Consider the following 15,526-nt stretch of genomic DNA (forward strand, 5'->3'; position numbering starts at 1 on the left):
ACAAGTGGCTTATGATTTTCTAAATTCTAAATCCAGTAACTTGGAGGCCTGAATTTAGAAGAAGAGATTCTCAAGAGGTGGTGTACTTCCACCAGTCTAACTCAAGTCTTTCCTCCTACTAGCTAAGCAATCCATTGCCATCCTAAGAAAAGTAGCTTCCCTTTCAACCTTGCCTCATGACTATGCTGTCTTCCCCATGGGACTTAGCCTTCTGTCTTCTCCTTGCCTTCATTTTTTTTCTTTTTTTTTTCTTTTTTTTTTTTTTGGCTTCCAGTGTAGAGTCAAACAACAATTCAAAAGGACACGGACCAAGCCCCACAAAGGCTACATTTGGCAGTTCCATTTCTCCCCAATTCTAGATCTGAGGCAAAAACAACTGGGTTGGTTGGTTATTTATTTGTTTGTTTATTTCTGGATGAATAGGAAGAGAGTAGAAAAGCATTCAATTCAACACAGGAACTATGAGTTTGCTTTTGAAGAGACAAACCCCTAGAGCATCACCTATGCCTTTGCAGGATCCTCGGTATTTTAGGTAGTTTGGTGTGAATCTCACTACATTCATTGCTGCTATCACTCGAGAAAATTTCTTGCCAGTGGACACTTTGGAGGCATACTTAAGAAAAGTCTTCTGAGGCTCTGAGTCCAGTGCTTCCCAAACTGTAAGGTGCATGTAAATCATGCAAGGGTCTGGGTCAGATGTGGTTTCGGATGCCCTAGTCCTGGTAGGGGGCTAAGATTCTGTATTTCTAACAGGTTCCCAGACAATAATGATGCTGCCCAAACATGGACCACACTTTGAGTAGTAAAGAGCTATTCCCAAAGACAGTAAAGAACAGAAAACAAGTATTCTCCATTGTGCTTTTGAGGACCAGAGATTAAGGAGAATCAATCACAGTCCAAAGGATTTAAAGTAGGGATAAAAAAGAATGCTTTCCACAAGTATCCTAAATACTGGAGCCAGTTACAGAGAAAGCTAAAACATAACTAAGCACTGAGTATCCAAGTATTTGGGTTGTTGTGGCAATTAGTCTAAACACTATTTCAGGGGTCCAGATTTATCTACTTAGTCTCTCTCCAATGGTTCAGTGACCCCAACGATAGTTTAGTCTCCATTTCAATGTGGGCTGTATAAAGACAGAACAATGAGATGACTATATTAAGTCAATTAAAAATAAAGTTTCAAAAAATGCCCTGATTTGTATCCCTAATTCCTATTCAATGTCTGCATTTTAGGACACGGTGTTGAGTATGAGGACAAATACGCTTGCCAACTCAGTCCCGTTTTAGTGACAGCAGATTCTGGATACTTATGTCTCCTATCTCTGTACAATACGGCCTAATAAAGTTGAGCCAAAGAGACTAGATTTCATTTCAGAGCAAAGGGTTCGGCCATAAACTTTTGCTTTCTGGCTGAACAGAGCCATTCCAGCCACAAGCATAAATTCTGCTAGTTTTAGGTATCAGGGTGATTGGGAAGCCAAATGGGTTATTTGTGAGCCAGGTACCCAAGGCAGAGGCACCCGCTTTATTGTGTATTCATTGTTATCTGGAAAAGAGTGCCAGCTACAGAATATTTTCACAGGAAGTTAGAAATGACTTCGGAAATTCCCTTCTGAGGCTTCCTAGAGTGGATTTTAGGCCTCATCAAAAAGACATTTGGTTCAGAGCTTGAAAGTGGGCAGCCTATAAATTGCTGAGGTATTTAGCTAGGCTTAGCAGTTTCCTTTTAAGGGGGGGCCTGATCCTCAGTATGTAGCAGTGTAGAAAGTACCAAAGCACATGCAGACTCTGGGTTCAAATCCTAACTTCCACAAGTGCCCCTGAGCTAAGCTGTATAAGCTCTCTCCAAGCCTCAACCCCCTCACCTACACAATGAGGGCAACAATAGCACCTACCTCCTAGGAAGACAGCTGAAATGAAGTGATGCATATAAAGTGATTAACATAGTGCCTGGCAAATGTGTCAAGTGCTCTTGTGGTTTAATCATGCTGAAATATGGCACTTACTGGGGGTGTACCTTGTAGAGTTCTATAAATGTCAGCTTTTGTTATAAGTAACGAGTGACAATGATGATGGTGACAATGATGATGATGATGATGATGGTGATGGTAATGATGATGATGATGGTGATGATGGTGGTAATGAAGACATTCTCCTGCTCACACAACAGAACATAGGCCTGTTAGTTAGATGTTTGTTTTGTGAATCATGGCTTCCTATTGCTTAGCTGCTGCTAGAAAAGCCTGGAACATCACTGACTATCAAACGATCCTCTGGATTAAAGAGAAAAATGAAGCAGCTTGAATGTATCCCTAAAAGATAGCAGTGTTCTCTAGAGGTCATCCCAACCCCTCCACCTTTCCTAGTGGCTAGCAAGTACACTCTCAATAGATATGATGATGAGATAGAGGTAGTTGTTTGGAGGAAATGATGGTCTCCTAAAATAGGAGAAGGGTCATGTATCAATGTTACCATTAGCTGATGGAGGAAAACCCAGCCCGGCCTTCTGAAAGAAGTCCCAAGCCAGCACAATCCTGATGGGTAGACTGGGCTAGCTCCTTCCAGTCACTGGACTTGACTTTTGCCCACATCTTTCAACTGGGAAATACCTACAATCTATTCTTATTTCTTATCCTTCTTCCTAGCAAATAGCTTTACTCCTTATTTCCAGTCTCACCTCCCAGATTGATTTTGAACTGACCTGACACATCCTTGGTCCACAGGATGGGCATACTAATAAACTGGTGCTTGGTCAAATATTATTTTTTAAAGTACTTGTTCAACTTATATTTTGAGGAGATGCTGAGCACTGGTGGGGAGAAAGAAAGAAGAATGACTGCTGGCCAGAGCCTTCAGACTCTATTGGCCTCATAATTCAATCCTGGTCCCAATTTTGCATATTTCCCTCATCAAAGGAAAAAAAAAATGCCGTGTAGTTCTATGGATTCAACCTTTTCTCTTTTTTTCAGATTTATTTATTTATTTATTTATTTATTTATTTAAGAGAGAGAAAAAGAGAGAGAGAAAGAAAGAGAACAAGCAGGGAGAGGGAAAGGGACAAGCAGACTCTGCACTGAGTGTGGAGCCCGATGTGGGGCTCAACCCTATGACCCCAAGATCATGACCTGAGCTGAAACCAAGAGTCAGAAGCCCAACTGACTGAGTAACCCAGGCACCCCTGGATTCATCCTTTTTAGAAGGCAAGTTAGAAATATCCATTGTTTGAGCTCCATGCTGGGTATGGAGCCTACATAAAGAAAAAAACACAAACCAAAAAAAAAAATTAATTAATAAAAAATATATATATATCTGTTGTTATTTAGGGAAAGGAAGTTCATCCCTTCCCCTCCAAACAGTTTACTAAAGCATCCCTTCCAATTGCATACTTTATGATTCCTGTAATTGGAAGAGTTCTGGAAGGCATGTTTTTCCTTCTGGTAGTATTTCTAGGAAGATATTAGCATTTATTATATAGTTCATTATTTTCCAAAATACTGCCAGGCTGGCCCTTATCTTACAGTTGGAATGGCCTTGTGATGATCCTATTTGAACAAGGAGCAGTCACTGTTCCTCTATGTTCACTGGTCCCATGAGCAAGGTCAAATTGACAGTACATTTCAAGCCGCCAGGCATGAACTGGGAGGTTGCTACTCTCTGAGTTCTTCCCAGGTTACTCACTCTAGCACACAACTGTTCTTCTGTAGGTCACTCCACTGCAGGGCTTGCACTGACAGGGATGCACTAGCTAGATGGGCTTTCATTACACACATGGAAAAAGAGTTAGTAAATCTCCATCCAGTGCAGAGGCCTGGGAAAAGCCAGACAGATGCATCCAAATTTCATCTGTAAAATCTTCTAGCTCAGGGGGTTGGAGGTAGAATTTTTGATGCCAAGGCTGAGAAGGTTAAGGGAAGCAATGTCATTTAGACTGATGAACAATGCTGCTGTCCTAGAAAAGGCATTCAGGCAGAAAATTCTGCTAACCCTGTATCTCACGACAAAGAGTTCCAGAGACCTCCCCCAGCATCAGTTATTTACAAAGATGTTGATAACACAAAAGTGTAAGCAATATAGGAAGGAATACCTTTATTCCACTCTGGAGATTGGTTTTCTATCAGCTCATCCCTCTATCTTCTCCTATCAGTGACTTAATCCTAACCCAGTCTCAAGTCTCATCACAAATAGAAACCAAATGGTATGACCCACTAAGAAGGAAGGAAGGGGTTAGGGGATTTAACACACTGGCAATAATTCCAATAATCCTCTACACTCTTCCACCTTTTATAGTGGGTAAATATGAAGCTCAGAGAAAGCTTGAGTAAGCAGTCCAAGGTCTTATAATCAGCTATGTCCTAAGTCAGAGTCTTACAGTTCTCTCCCTACACAGCCCTCTGCTCACTATACAGCTATACAAGTCCCTTCAAATTTCACAAGTGAGGGACAACAGGCAGAGTGAGGGCTGTGCTGGCAAATTTGGATAAGATAGTGGTCCATGGGTGTATCTGAATAGGGAGATACCATCCAACATCTTTAGCTGATCAAATCTAATACTTAATCTGAATTCTGTAAGGGTGCCAGATATTCTCCTTTCACGGGTTCTTTCCATACTAGCTTATGCAAAGAGAAGAAAAAAATATTCAACCACTGAAAGAAATGGTCTTCTCACTGCCAAACTCTAGCTAAAACAAGAAACCAACAAGAAATTCCTTTTTAAATGATACTTACTTTGTCACAGTCTAGAGAAAGGAGAAACTGATTAAATCCATTGTCCTCCAAAGCAATGCCATAAATATGAAGGCTAGGAATAAACATAGACTTCTCTTGGTAGAGTGTCAGCAAAGAGCTTTTACACACCAAGATCAGTGGGCACAGATACAGATGTTATTTATCAGTGGGCAGAGATACCCTACGTACTGAAACAATTTGGGGGAAAGGGAAGAGGTGCTATCTTTTATTCATATATGCCAATTAATTCTTCTACTTCCCACCCGACTTCCCATCCCCTATGGTACATAAAGTGCAACACTGAGGCTGGGCACCTGTATTTCTAAGAACTTCAAACCCTAATAAGTGGGCCTGAATCACTCTTATTACCATGAAATACATGTGGCATTAATGATAAAAACTAAAAAAATTACACCCAGTTGAAAAGTTTTATTGCACATCATTTTTCAAGATGGCAGATGGATGCCTAAATTGATCTCAGTGTCATTTTACTGTTGTCCCAAAGTTTCTCTAAATCAGCCAAATGAGCTAGAAGTTGAAATAGCCACCTCATATTGTTCTACCAGGAAAGGCACAGGATTTCACTGTAATGCAGCTTGCCATGCTAGGTTATTTACAGCCTCTGATGGAAAAGTGGATAATCTCAAACCATCCCCTCCCCCAAAGAGAGTCATTACTTCATACCTAAAGGACCTGATGATGACAACACTGTCATATAGCCAATAATCCCCTGGGTCTGGCTATAAAGGAAAATCTAAAGCAATATCTGGGTTTTTGGTTCTGGATCAGATGGAATAAGTTTACTCTACCCTGTTCATTTTACTAAATGCATCTATTAAACCTGGACAGAATGCATGGAATAGCCATTTGAAGACTGAGAAGTGAACAGAAGCAAACAGAATTGACCAGAATTGGAAGTACCCCCAAATCAGCATTGAGTTTACTGTTCTATTTCCTCTGTATCCTCTAGCTTGACATCAGAACCTGTAAGTGAGGACCAGGATATGGACAGAGAGAGCTCCAAGAGAAGCTCCTGTTCTGGCTCAAAGACCAGTAGGAAAAATTCTTAACACTCAGAAAGAACGGGAGAAATCATGTTTTCTCTTTTTTCTCTTTTTCTTTTCTACTCTTTTCTTGTACCTATACCCCTAAGGCAACAGTGGTAGTAGTAGTAGGGGTGGCAATAGGAGCTGGAAGGAGAGTAAGAGAAATAGGAGAACCTTCACTGGATGAAGGATCTGAGGTTCCAAGAGAGTGAGGTAAAGTCTTGTTGTTTTTTGTATTTGTTGTCCCATTGGCTTGCCCCATGTGGGCACATAAGAGCAGGAAATATATAGTAAGCAGGGTAACTAAAGTCCCAGCTTTCTGGTCGGAGGATAAAAAGGAAGGCCCTATGGAAGCTGACAGTTCTTTGGTGATAACAGTGAAAGAAGACTTGGGAAAGTAGTCCCTTACAATTGTTTATAACTCCTGGGCCTACCCTGAGCTGTGCATGGATAAAGCTGACCCTACCCAGCATATATAAATTTTGAGAACAAACTATAATAAAGACTGAAGCTGATGTGGGACAGATCCAAACAGCACTGCCAATGCTTTAAAAACTCAACTAACACTATAATCAGAACCCCTAGAAGCCTGGTCAGAAGGCACAGCCCAAAATCAAAGAGGGTAATTACGTGTCAAAATTATAAAACTTTTGTAAGATTAAAACAAGACCTGAAGTTTCAAAATAAAATAATCAAGATATCAAGGATATAATAAAAAATTACTTGGCTTATGAAAAACCAGGAAAATCTGAAATTGCATCCAATGCCTAAAAGACACAGATATTAGAATTACCTAACAAGATCCATAAGGCAGCTATTTTAAAAACATTCCAACCACTAAGAGAGAACACTTAAATAAATAATTAAAAGACAAAAAAGCCTTAGTGAAGAAACAAGATAAAAATAAGAATCATATGAAAATTCTAGAATTGCTAAATGCAATAACTAACACACTCACCAGATGAGCTCAGTAGCAAAATGAAGATGGCAGAAGAAAGAATCAACAAACTTAAAGTTAGGACAATAGAAAGAGTGCAGTAGGAACAACAGGGAGAAAAAAAAGGAATGTTTTAAATGAATAGAGCCTCAGGGTCCTGCGGTCTACCAGAAAGAGGTCCAACATTTGTCTCCTAGGAATCCCAGAAGGAAAGTAGAAAGAGTATGATGCAGGAAAAATATCTGAAGAAATAATGAACAAAAACTTCCCAATTTCCACCAAAGACAAGCCTAGAGATACAAGAATCTCACGAGCCCCACAGAGTAAGTCCAAAGAAATCATGTTCAAACGCAGTATAGTTAAATGACAGAAAACCAAAGACAAAAAAAATCTTAAAAGCAAACAGAGGAAAAGAACTTCTTACTTATAGGTTCATAACAATTCAAATGATTACAGAGTTCTCATCAGAAACAACAGAGGCAAGAAGGAAGTAGAATGACACTTTAAAGTACTGGAAGAACAGATTTGTCAACCCAGAATTCTGTGTCCACCAAAAATGTCTTTCAGGAATGAAGGTGAATTAAAGACATTCTCAGATGAAGGAAAATAGTATTTGTTCCCAGCAGGGTACTCTAAGAGAATTGCTAAAGAAAGCTGTTCAGACAGAATGAAAAACGATACCAAAGGGAAAACCGAACTATCAGGAATGAAGAAAGAACAGCAGAAAGGAGAAATATCAGGATAAATATAAAAGACGACACTTGTATTGAGTTCTTTAAAATATGTTTAGTGGTTGAAAGCAAAAACTTATAACACTGTCTGATGTGATTGCCAGTATATTTAGATATGATATGTTAATACAACTACAACAAAAAAATGGGGAGTGTGAAGAGACCTATAGGTTCATAAGATTTCTACATTCTACCTACAGGGGGTAAATCACTGAATCTAAGTAGTCTTGAAAAGTTAAGTATGTGCATTACAATCCCAAGGGCAATCAATTAAAAGACTACATAAAGATACGTAATAGGAAAACTAGAGATAAAATGGAATACTAAAAATGTTCAAAACAGTCCAATTGGAGAAAGTAAAGAGGTAAGAGAACTAAAACAGAGGAAATAGACAAAAAACAAAGAGCAAAATATTAGACCTACATTATAGTTAAATAGTCTAATGCACTTTTTAACAAACAGATTCACAGAATGGAATTTTTTTTTAAATGACCCAACTACAAGAAAATCACATAAAATTTTAAAATATGGTTTTGTTCAGACAGAAAATAATGAGAAAGATTTTTTTCCCATGAAAACACTGGTCAAAAGAAATTTTGAGGGGTGCCTGGGTGGTGCAGTTGGTTCAGCGTCCAATTTTTGGTTTCAGCTCAGGTCGTGATCTCAGGGTCATGAGACTGAACCCCATGTCATGCTCTGCACTCAGCAGATTCTGCTTAAGGTTCTCTCTCTCTCTTTCTGCCCCTCCTCACTGCTCTCTCTCTTTCTCTCTCAAATAAATAAGGCTTAAAAAAAAAAGAAAGAAAGAAAGCTTAAGTGAGTCTTTGAACATCAGAACTGAAGTCTACTAGACTTTAGAAAAAGAGAATTACCAAGAATATTAGGGACAATATATAATGATAAAAAAGGGTTGATTCACCAAAAAAAAAGAAAAAAAAAGTGCAAGAATCCAAATGTATATGCATTTAACAGAGTTTCAAAATACACAAAGCAAGTCCTGACAGAGCTAAAATAGACAAATCACTATTATATGTGGTGACTTCAGCATTCTTCTGACTATAATGGGTAGAACCAGCAGACATAAGATCTGCAAGAGTATATAGAAAGACTGAGCAACACCATTCACCAAGTGGCACTAATTAATGCTTGATGGTCATAGAACACTCTACACAAAAACAGCAGAATACACATTCTTTTTAAGCTCACATGGAACATTCACCAAGACAGAATATATATAAAACACACTTTAACAAATTTAGAGAAATGGAAGTCATACAAAGTACAAAGTAGGTTCTTTAACTGTAATGGAATCAGACCACAAATCAATAATATCAAAATAATAATATATCAAAACACTTGAAAATTAAGCAACACACATTTAAATAATACAGATCAAAGAAGTCTCAAGTGAAATTGAAAAATATTTCTAAATGAATGAAAATACCTATATCAAAATTTGTGGAATGCAGCTAAAGCAGTGCTTAGAAGGAACTCTATAGCATTAAATGTTCATATTTTGAAAAAAAAGAGTCTCAGATCAATAACTTAAGCTTCATCTTAAGAAGCTAGAAGAGTAAAATAAACCAAAATCAAACAGAAAGAAAATAGAAAATAAAGAAAATAATAAAGCCAAAAGCTGATTGCAAAGACCAGCAAAATTTACATGTAGTAAGATTGACAAATTAAAAAAAAAAAAGATGCAAATTACAAAATCAGGAATGAGAGAAGGTATCACTACAGATCCCATAGATGTTAAATGGAAAACTATGAACAACTCTATGCATATAACTTGAGTAACTCAGATAAATTAGAGTAATTCCTCAAAAACCTCAAATTGCCACAACTCACCCAAGATTAAATAAATAACCTGAATAGAGCTATAACTATTAAAGAAATTGAATTAGTCTTTAAAACCCTTTGGAAAAAGAAATTCAGGCCCAGATGTTTTCACTAGTGAATTCTGCTGAACATTTAAAGAAAAAATTACACCAATTTCTATACCCTTCCAGAAAACAGAAGAAAGGGAAAGGCTACTCCACTCATTTTATGAAATCAACCATTACCCTGATACTAAGACCAGACAAAGATAGTATCAGAAAATCTATGGAACAGTATCTACTCATAACAATATACAAAATATCTTTATAAAAATATTAGCAAGTACATCACACTATGACCAAGTGGAGTTTGTCTTGAAATGCACAATGGCTGTTTCAATATTCTCAAATCAGTCAATGTAATTCACCATATTAAGAGCCCGAAGAAGAAAAATAACATGATTCTATCAATTGATGCAGAAAAAGCACACACACACACACACACACACACACACACACACACACAAAACAAAAACAAAAACAAAAACTCTCATCAAGTTATGAAGGGAAAGGAATTCCCACAGTCTCAAAATAAGGGCATCTACAAAACATCTACAACTAGCATTACACTTAATGGCAAAACACTGGATATATTCCCCCGTAGGACTGGGGAAAAATCAAAGCTGTCCACTCTCACTGCTCCTATTCAATATCCTGCAGGAAGTGTTAGCCAGTGCAATATGGTTGCAGGATACAAAGCTAACATAGCAAAATAATGTGTATTTCTACATACCACCACTGAACAATTGCAAACTTAACTTTTTAAGATGCCATTTATAGTAGCTCCAAAAAATTATAATTATGTATCAATCTAACAAAAATGTACAGAATCTATCTGTTGAAAATTACAAAACATTGATAAAAGAAGTTAAATATTATCTAATAATGGAGAGACAATGTTCATGGATTGGAATTCATGTTCATGGATGCCAGTGCTCCCCCAAATTGGTCTGTATGTTTAACATAATTCCAATCAAAATAGAAGTAGGATTTTTTTGTAGATATAGACAAATTGATCCTAAAATTTATATGAAAAGGCAAAAACACTAGAGTAGCCAAAGTGATTTTGAAAAGAAAATATTTGGAGGAATCACATTAGCTTAGTCTAATTTTAAGCCACAGAGGATTATTCCCAGATGTGAAACCTAATGGAACTTGTCTGATTGGATTTTGAAGGTAATTGGGGCTAGTAGAAGCTTTCTTTCTTCCATATTCTTCCCTTTGGAATGGGAATGCCTATAATTGTTATCCTATGGTTGTCCTATCAATATATTTTGGAGGCAGAATGCTTGCCTTCCAGTTTTACAGATCTGTAGGTGAAAAGGAATTTTCCCCCAGAATGGATCATATCCAGAATCTTACCCTATAGGGTTAAGACTTAAAAATATGGGGTGGGAGCACCTGAGTAGCTCAGTCAGTTGAGCATCTGACTCTTGACTGCTCTCAGGTCATGATCTCAGGGTCCTAGGATCAAGCCAGGCATGGGGCTCCCCACTGAGCAGGGAGTCTGTTTGTCTCCCTCTCCCTCTGCTCCTCCCCCCACTCATGCATCTCTCTCTCTCTAACAAATAAATAAACCTTTTCTAAAAATTAAAAAATAAATAAATCAAAATGTGGGATGAATGTATTTTGCATGTGGAATGGATGTGGATTTTTGAGGCTAATGGGCAGATTGTGGTAGATTGAATAATGGCCCCCAAAGTATACCTGGAACCTGTGAATGTTTTGTTGCATGGCAAAAAGGACTTTACAGATGCAATTAAGTTTAAGGATCTTGGGATGGGAGGTTATTCTATATTATCCAAGATGGCCCTAATTGTAATGCCAAGTGTTCTTATAAAAAGGAGGCAGGTGGGGATTTGATTAGGGAAGAGGAAGTAGGAAATGGGACATTGGAAGCAAATGCTAGAGGGATATGAGGAAGGAGTCACAAGCCAAGAAATGCAGGCAGTCTCCATAAACTAGAAAATGTAAGGAAACAGATGCTCCTCTAGAGCCTCCAGAAGGAACCAGCCTGGCCAAAACCTTGACTTTAGTCCAGTGAAACTAATTTCAGATTTTTGGCCTACAGAAAAGGAAGAGAAAAACATCTGTGCTGTTTTAAGCAACTTTTTTTTTTGGATAATTTATTATAGCAGCTATGGAAAATTAATATACATGGTTTCATTTCTCTTAGGTAGACACCTAGGAGTGGAATTGTTGGATCATATGGAAACTCCATATTTAACATTTAGAGAAAACCCCTAAAATCTTCAAAATTAAAAACTTACCCAGGAAAGGCAGGGTCAAGAAAATGCAAACTCAAGATACAGACTGGGAGAAAATACTTACAAATCTAATAAGATAACCAGAACATATAATAAACTCTTATATTCAACAGTATAAAAGCAAAACAGCCCCATTTTAAAAAACAGGCCAAACACATACAACACCCCATGCTGGCAAAGACGTGGAACAGGAGAAATTCTCATTCATTGCTGGGTGGAAATGCAAAATGGTACAGTCACTTTGGAAGATAGTTTGGTGGCTTCTTATAAAATTAAACATATTTCTGCCATACAATCCACCCTCCTTAATATTTACCAAGAGTTGAAAATGTATGTCTATGTAAAAACCTGCACATTGATGTTCATAGAAGTTTTATTTATAATTGCCAAAAACTTGGAAGCAACCAAGATGTCCCTCAGTAGGTGAATGGATAAATAAATGGTGGTCCATCCAGACAATGGAATATTATTCAGCACTAAAAAAAAATGAGCTATCAAGGCATGAAAAGCCATATAAGAATGTAGAAAGCATACTACTAAGTGAAAGAGGCCAATCTAAAAGGCTACATACTGTAGGATTCCAACTATGTAACACTCTGGAAAAGGCAAAACTATGGAGACAGGTCAAACATCCATGTTAGCCAGGGATCAACAGGGAGGAAGGTTGATCTGTGGAACCAATGTACCATGCTGGTGGGAGATGTCAGTAATGGGGGAATGCATGGGAACCTATGGGAAATCTCTGTACCTACACTCACTTTTCTTATAAACCTAAAACTGCCTTAAAAGTAAAGCCTATTTTTAAATATAGGCCAAACACTTCACCAAAAAGAAAAGAAAAATGATACATCAGCAGATGAATAGATGTTCAACATCATTAGTCATTAGGGAAATGCATATTAAAATCACAGTGAGACACTCTAACACACCCACTCGAATGGCTAAAATAAAAATACTGACAATACCAAGTGCAAACAAGGATACAGAGCAACAGAAAGTCTCATACAGGGCTGGCAAGAATGACAAATGATATAACCGTTCCGGAAAAACACTTTAGTGATTTCTTTTCAAGGTAAACATATGCTTACCCTCTAATCCAACAATCCTACTTCTTTCCTCTAGAGAGACTAGAAGAAACTTCTACACAAATGCTTAGATCAACTCTATTCATCATCTCTCCAAACTGGAAGCAACCTAAATGCCATTAAAGGAATGAATGGATAAATAGGGTCACCTGGGTAGCTCAGTCCGTTAAGTGTCCAACTCTTGATGTCAGCTTGGGTCTTTTGTTTTTTTTTTTAAAGATTTTATTTATTTATTCATGAGACACACAGGGAGAGGCAGAGACACAGGCAGAGGGAGAAGCAGGCTCCATGCAGGGAGCCCAATGTGGGACTTGATCCCAGGACTCCGGGATCACGCCCTGAGCCAAAGGCAGACGCTCAACCACAAGACACCCAGGTGCCCCTCAGCTTGGGTCTTGATCTCAGGGTCGTGAGTTCAAGCCCCATGCTGGGCTCCATGCTGAGCATGAAGCCTACTTAAAAAAATTTTTTTAAATTAAAAAAAATAAAGGAATGAATGATAAACTGTGGCAAATCCATAAAATGCCAAGCTATTCAGAAAAAGAAAGGAATGGGGATGTGGGTGGCTCAGCGGTTAAGCGTCTGCCTTTGGCTCAGGGCGTGAGCCTGGAGTCCTGGGATCCAGTCCCATTTCGGGCTCCCTGCATGGAGCCTGCTTCTCCCTCTGCCTGTGTCTCTGCCTCTTTCTCTGTGTCTCTCATGAATAAATAAGTAAATTCTTTTTTAAAAAAGAGAGAAAGAAAGGACTGAAATATTGATACAATAACCTGGATGAATGAAGATATTGAATGAAAAGAGCCAGTCTCCAATGGTTAGATCCTTTATGATTCTATTCACAAGACATTCTGAAAATGACAAAACGATAGTCACAGAGGACAGCCCTGTGGTTGTCAGGGGCTAGGGGAACAGGAAAGATATGAGTGAATTTGGGGTATCTTGAAACCATTCTGTATCCTGATTCTGGTACTGGTGGCATGACTCAACATATGCGTTAAAATGTATAGAGCTGTGTACACGGGCATATACGCCCACCAATTTTACTGTAGGTTAATTTAAAGAATAAGATTAAAGAACAAGATAGGCAGACAATTAAAATTACTTCCACATCTTCGTGGGCCCACATACTTTAAGCATTTTTCCTGTAATGGAAAATGGCCAGAAGAAAGGCTAGGTAAATGCAGGTGGTTTTATGTACCAATCTCAAGGACATCAATTCAGAGCCCCACCACTGTGCCCAAATGGTTTGAGTTACTTAAATACTTTGATCAGAGGAGCCTTCAAGGATTAGGATTAACTATACTTTTTTGCCTTAGAAATTTTCCTTTCTTGCTTTTATCAGCACTTGTAAACCCTTCTAGACCTCACGCCCTCTTTACGGATACCCCCTCCGTGCTGGAAGTCGCCACACTGCATTCTGACCTACTCATTCATTCGTCCTCCAACAAATGGGGTCATCCTCTCCCTCTCCAGCTCAGCCGCAGCACTTGGACAACAAAGTCTCACCTAACAAGGCATTAAGGTCCAGGGAGGACACACTGTGGTGTGGTCTGAAAAGACCGACACACTGTGGAGAGAATGGGACAAACAGGTGTTTCCTACCTTTGAAAAATATCTAATTCTTAGATCACGTAGTTTGGCATGGCTGGGGAAGCTGAGGATACAACTTCTACAAATATCACAAAGGGATTTCTGTTCTTAGAAGGTATTGATTTGAATACAAAACCAAGCAATGTCTCTATCAAAACATTTCTCTCAGGGAAGCCACGTGTGATAGATAGCAGGGAAAGCACTGAGCTGAGAACCCACCAATCTAGCGGAGTTCTGGCTCTTGCTCTACCATCTTCCATCCAGCTGTACAACTAGAAGTCAGCCATCCTTCTGTTTCCCCTTTTTCTATTTCTTCCTCCTCTACACACGAGGAAGGGTCCGAAATGCCAGCATCCTTCGAATTAGGCACAATTCCTGAATGATACTCAATAAAATGCTTGTGTATCTGGTCAAATAAAAAGTAATTTAAATAAAATATGTATACCTTGTAAACTGTAAAGAGCTATGCAAGTTTAGGATATTATTACAATCTTAAAGTTCTTGAAAAGATACCCACTGTATCAAATCAATGGTGGTGCTTTGCTCTGCCTCCCCTAGATATGTAGTCATTGCTTCAAAACGTTATGTTCCTCATCCTTATTCTGGGCATAGATTTATACTCGGTATCACTTAAGGGCAATGCTTACCAATAGATTTAACCAAGGAATCTGAGACTCATTCCTAATGGTTTAACGGCATTTTGAGACTTTTGCCTGAAAAAAATCACCAACAGTGGGTGGTGCCCATAATTAGAACAGTGAAAGTGGGAGAAGCCAGGAGGATGCAGCCTGTGGATGCCCAGGTGTATTCGGAAATGCATGCAGTAATTAAGGTCTGATAATCTCCAAAAGAGATCATTATGGTGTTTGCGACTTGGTCAAGAGGGCCTTACTTCACACGCTTGACAATATCCTGCCAGCTGATAAGGGCCAGGGTGAGTAGAGGCTTCTCCTGGCTTTCAGGGTGAGTCCTAGCCACTGCAGCTCTTAGGGCTCCATCAGCGCATGGGGCTCTGTCTGTAAGTTACATAATTTTTCTGTGCTGTCTTCCCCTTTTGTTCAGTCTGTGCCAAGAGCCAAATAAAAGAATCCATATGTGATTACGGCTATAAAACCGAAAGGAAAATATTAGACAAAAATTTAACATTTTGGGGTTTCTAAGTTTGTTTTACCTTTAATGCTAGGCAGACAGTTTACACAAATCATTTTGCTGCAAAGTAAAGAGTAATGAGTTAAATGTGTTCCCTGTCACCATCAATCATGTACGTTTGC

The 15,526-nt window shown here is 38.6% G+C and overlaps 1 protein-coding gene across 22 annotated transcripts in view; it reads right to left on the minus strand.

The window, feature by feature from the left end:
• The window catches only part of KCNMA1 (potassium calcium-activated channel subfamily M alpha 1), a 717,863-nt gene that overhangs the window by 172,804 nt on the left and 529,533 nt on the right, over positions 1-15,526 (minus strand). The gene's annotated exons all lie outside the window — the stretch shown is intronic.

Source organism: Canis lupus, chromosome 4, assembly GCF_003254725.2.
Source record: "Canis lupus dingo isolate Sandy chromosome 4, ASM325472v2, whole genome shotgun sequence".
Taxonomy (NCBI): Eukaryota; Metazoa; Chordata; class Mammalia; order Carnivora; family Canidae; genus Canis; species Canis lupus.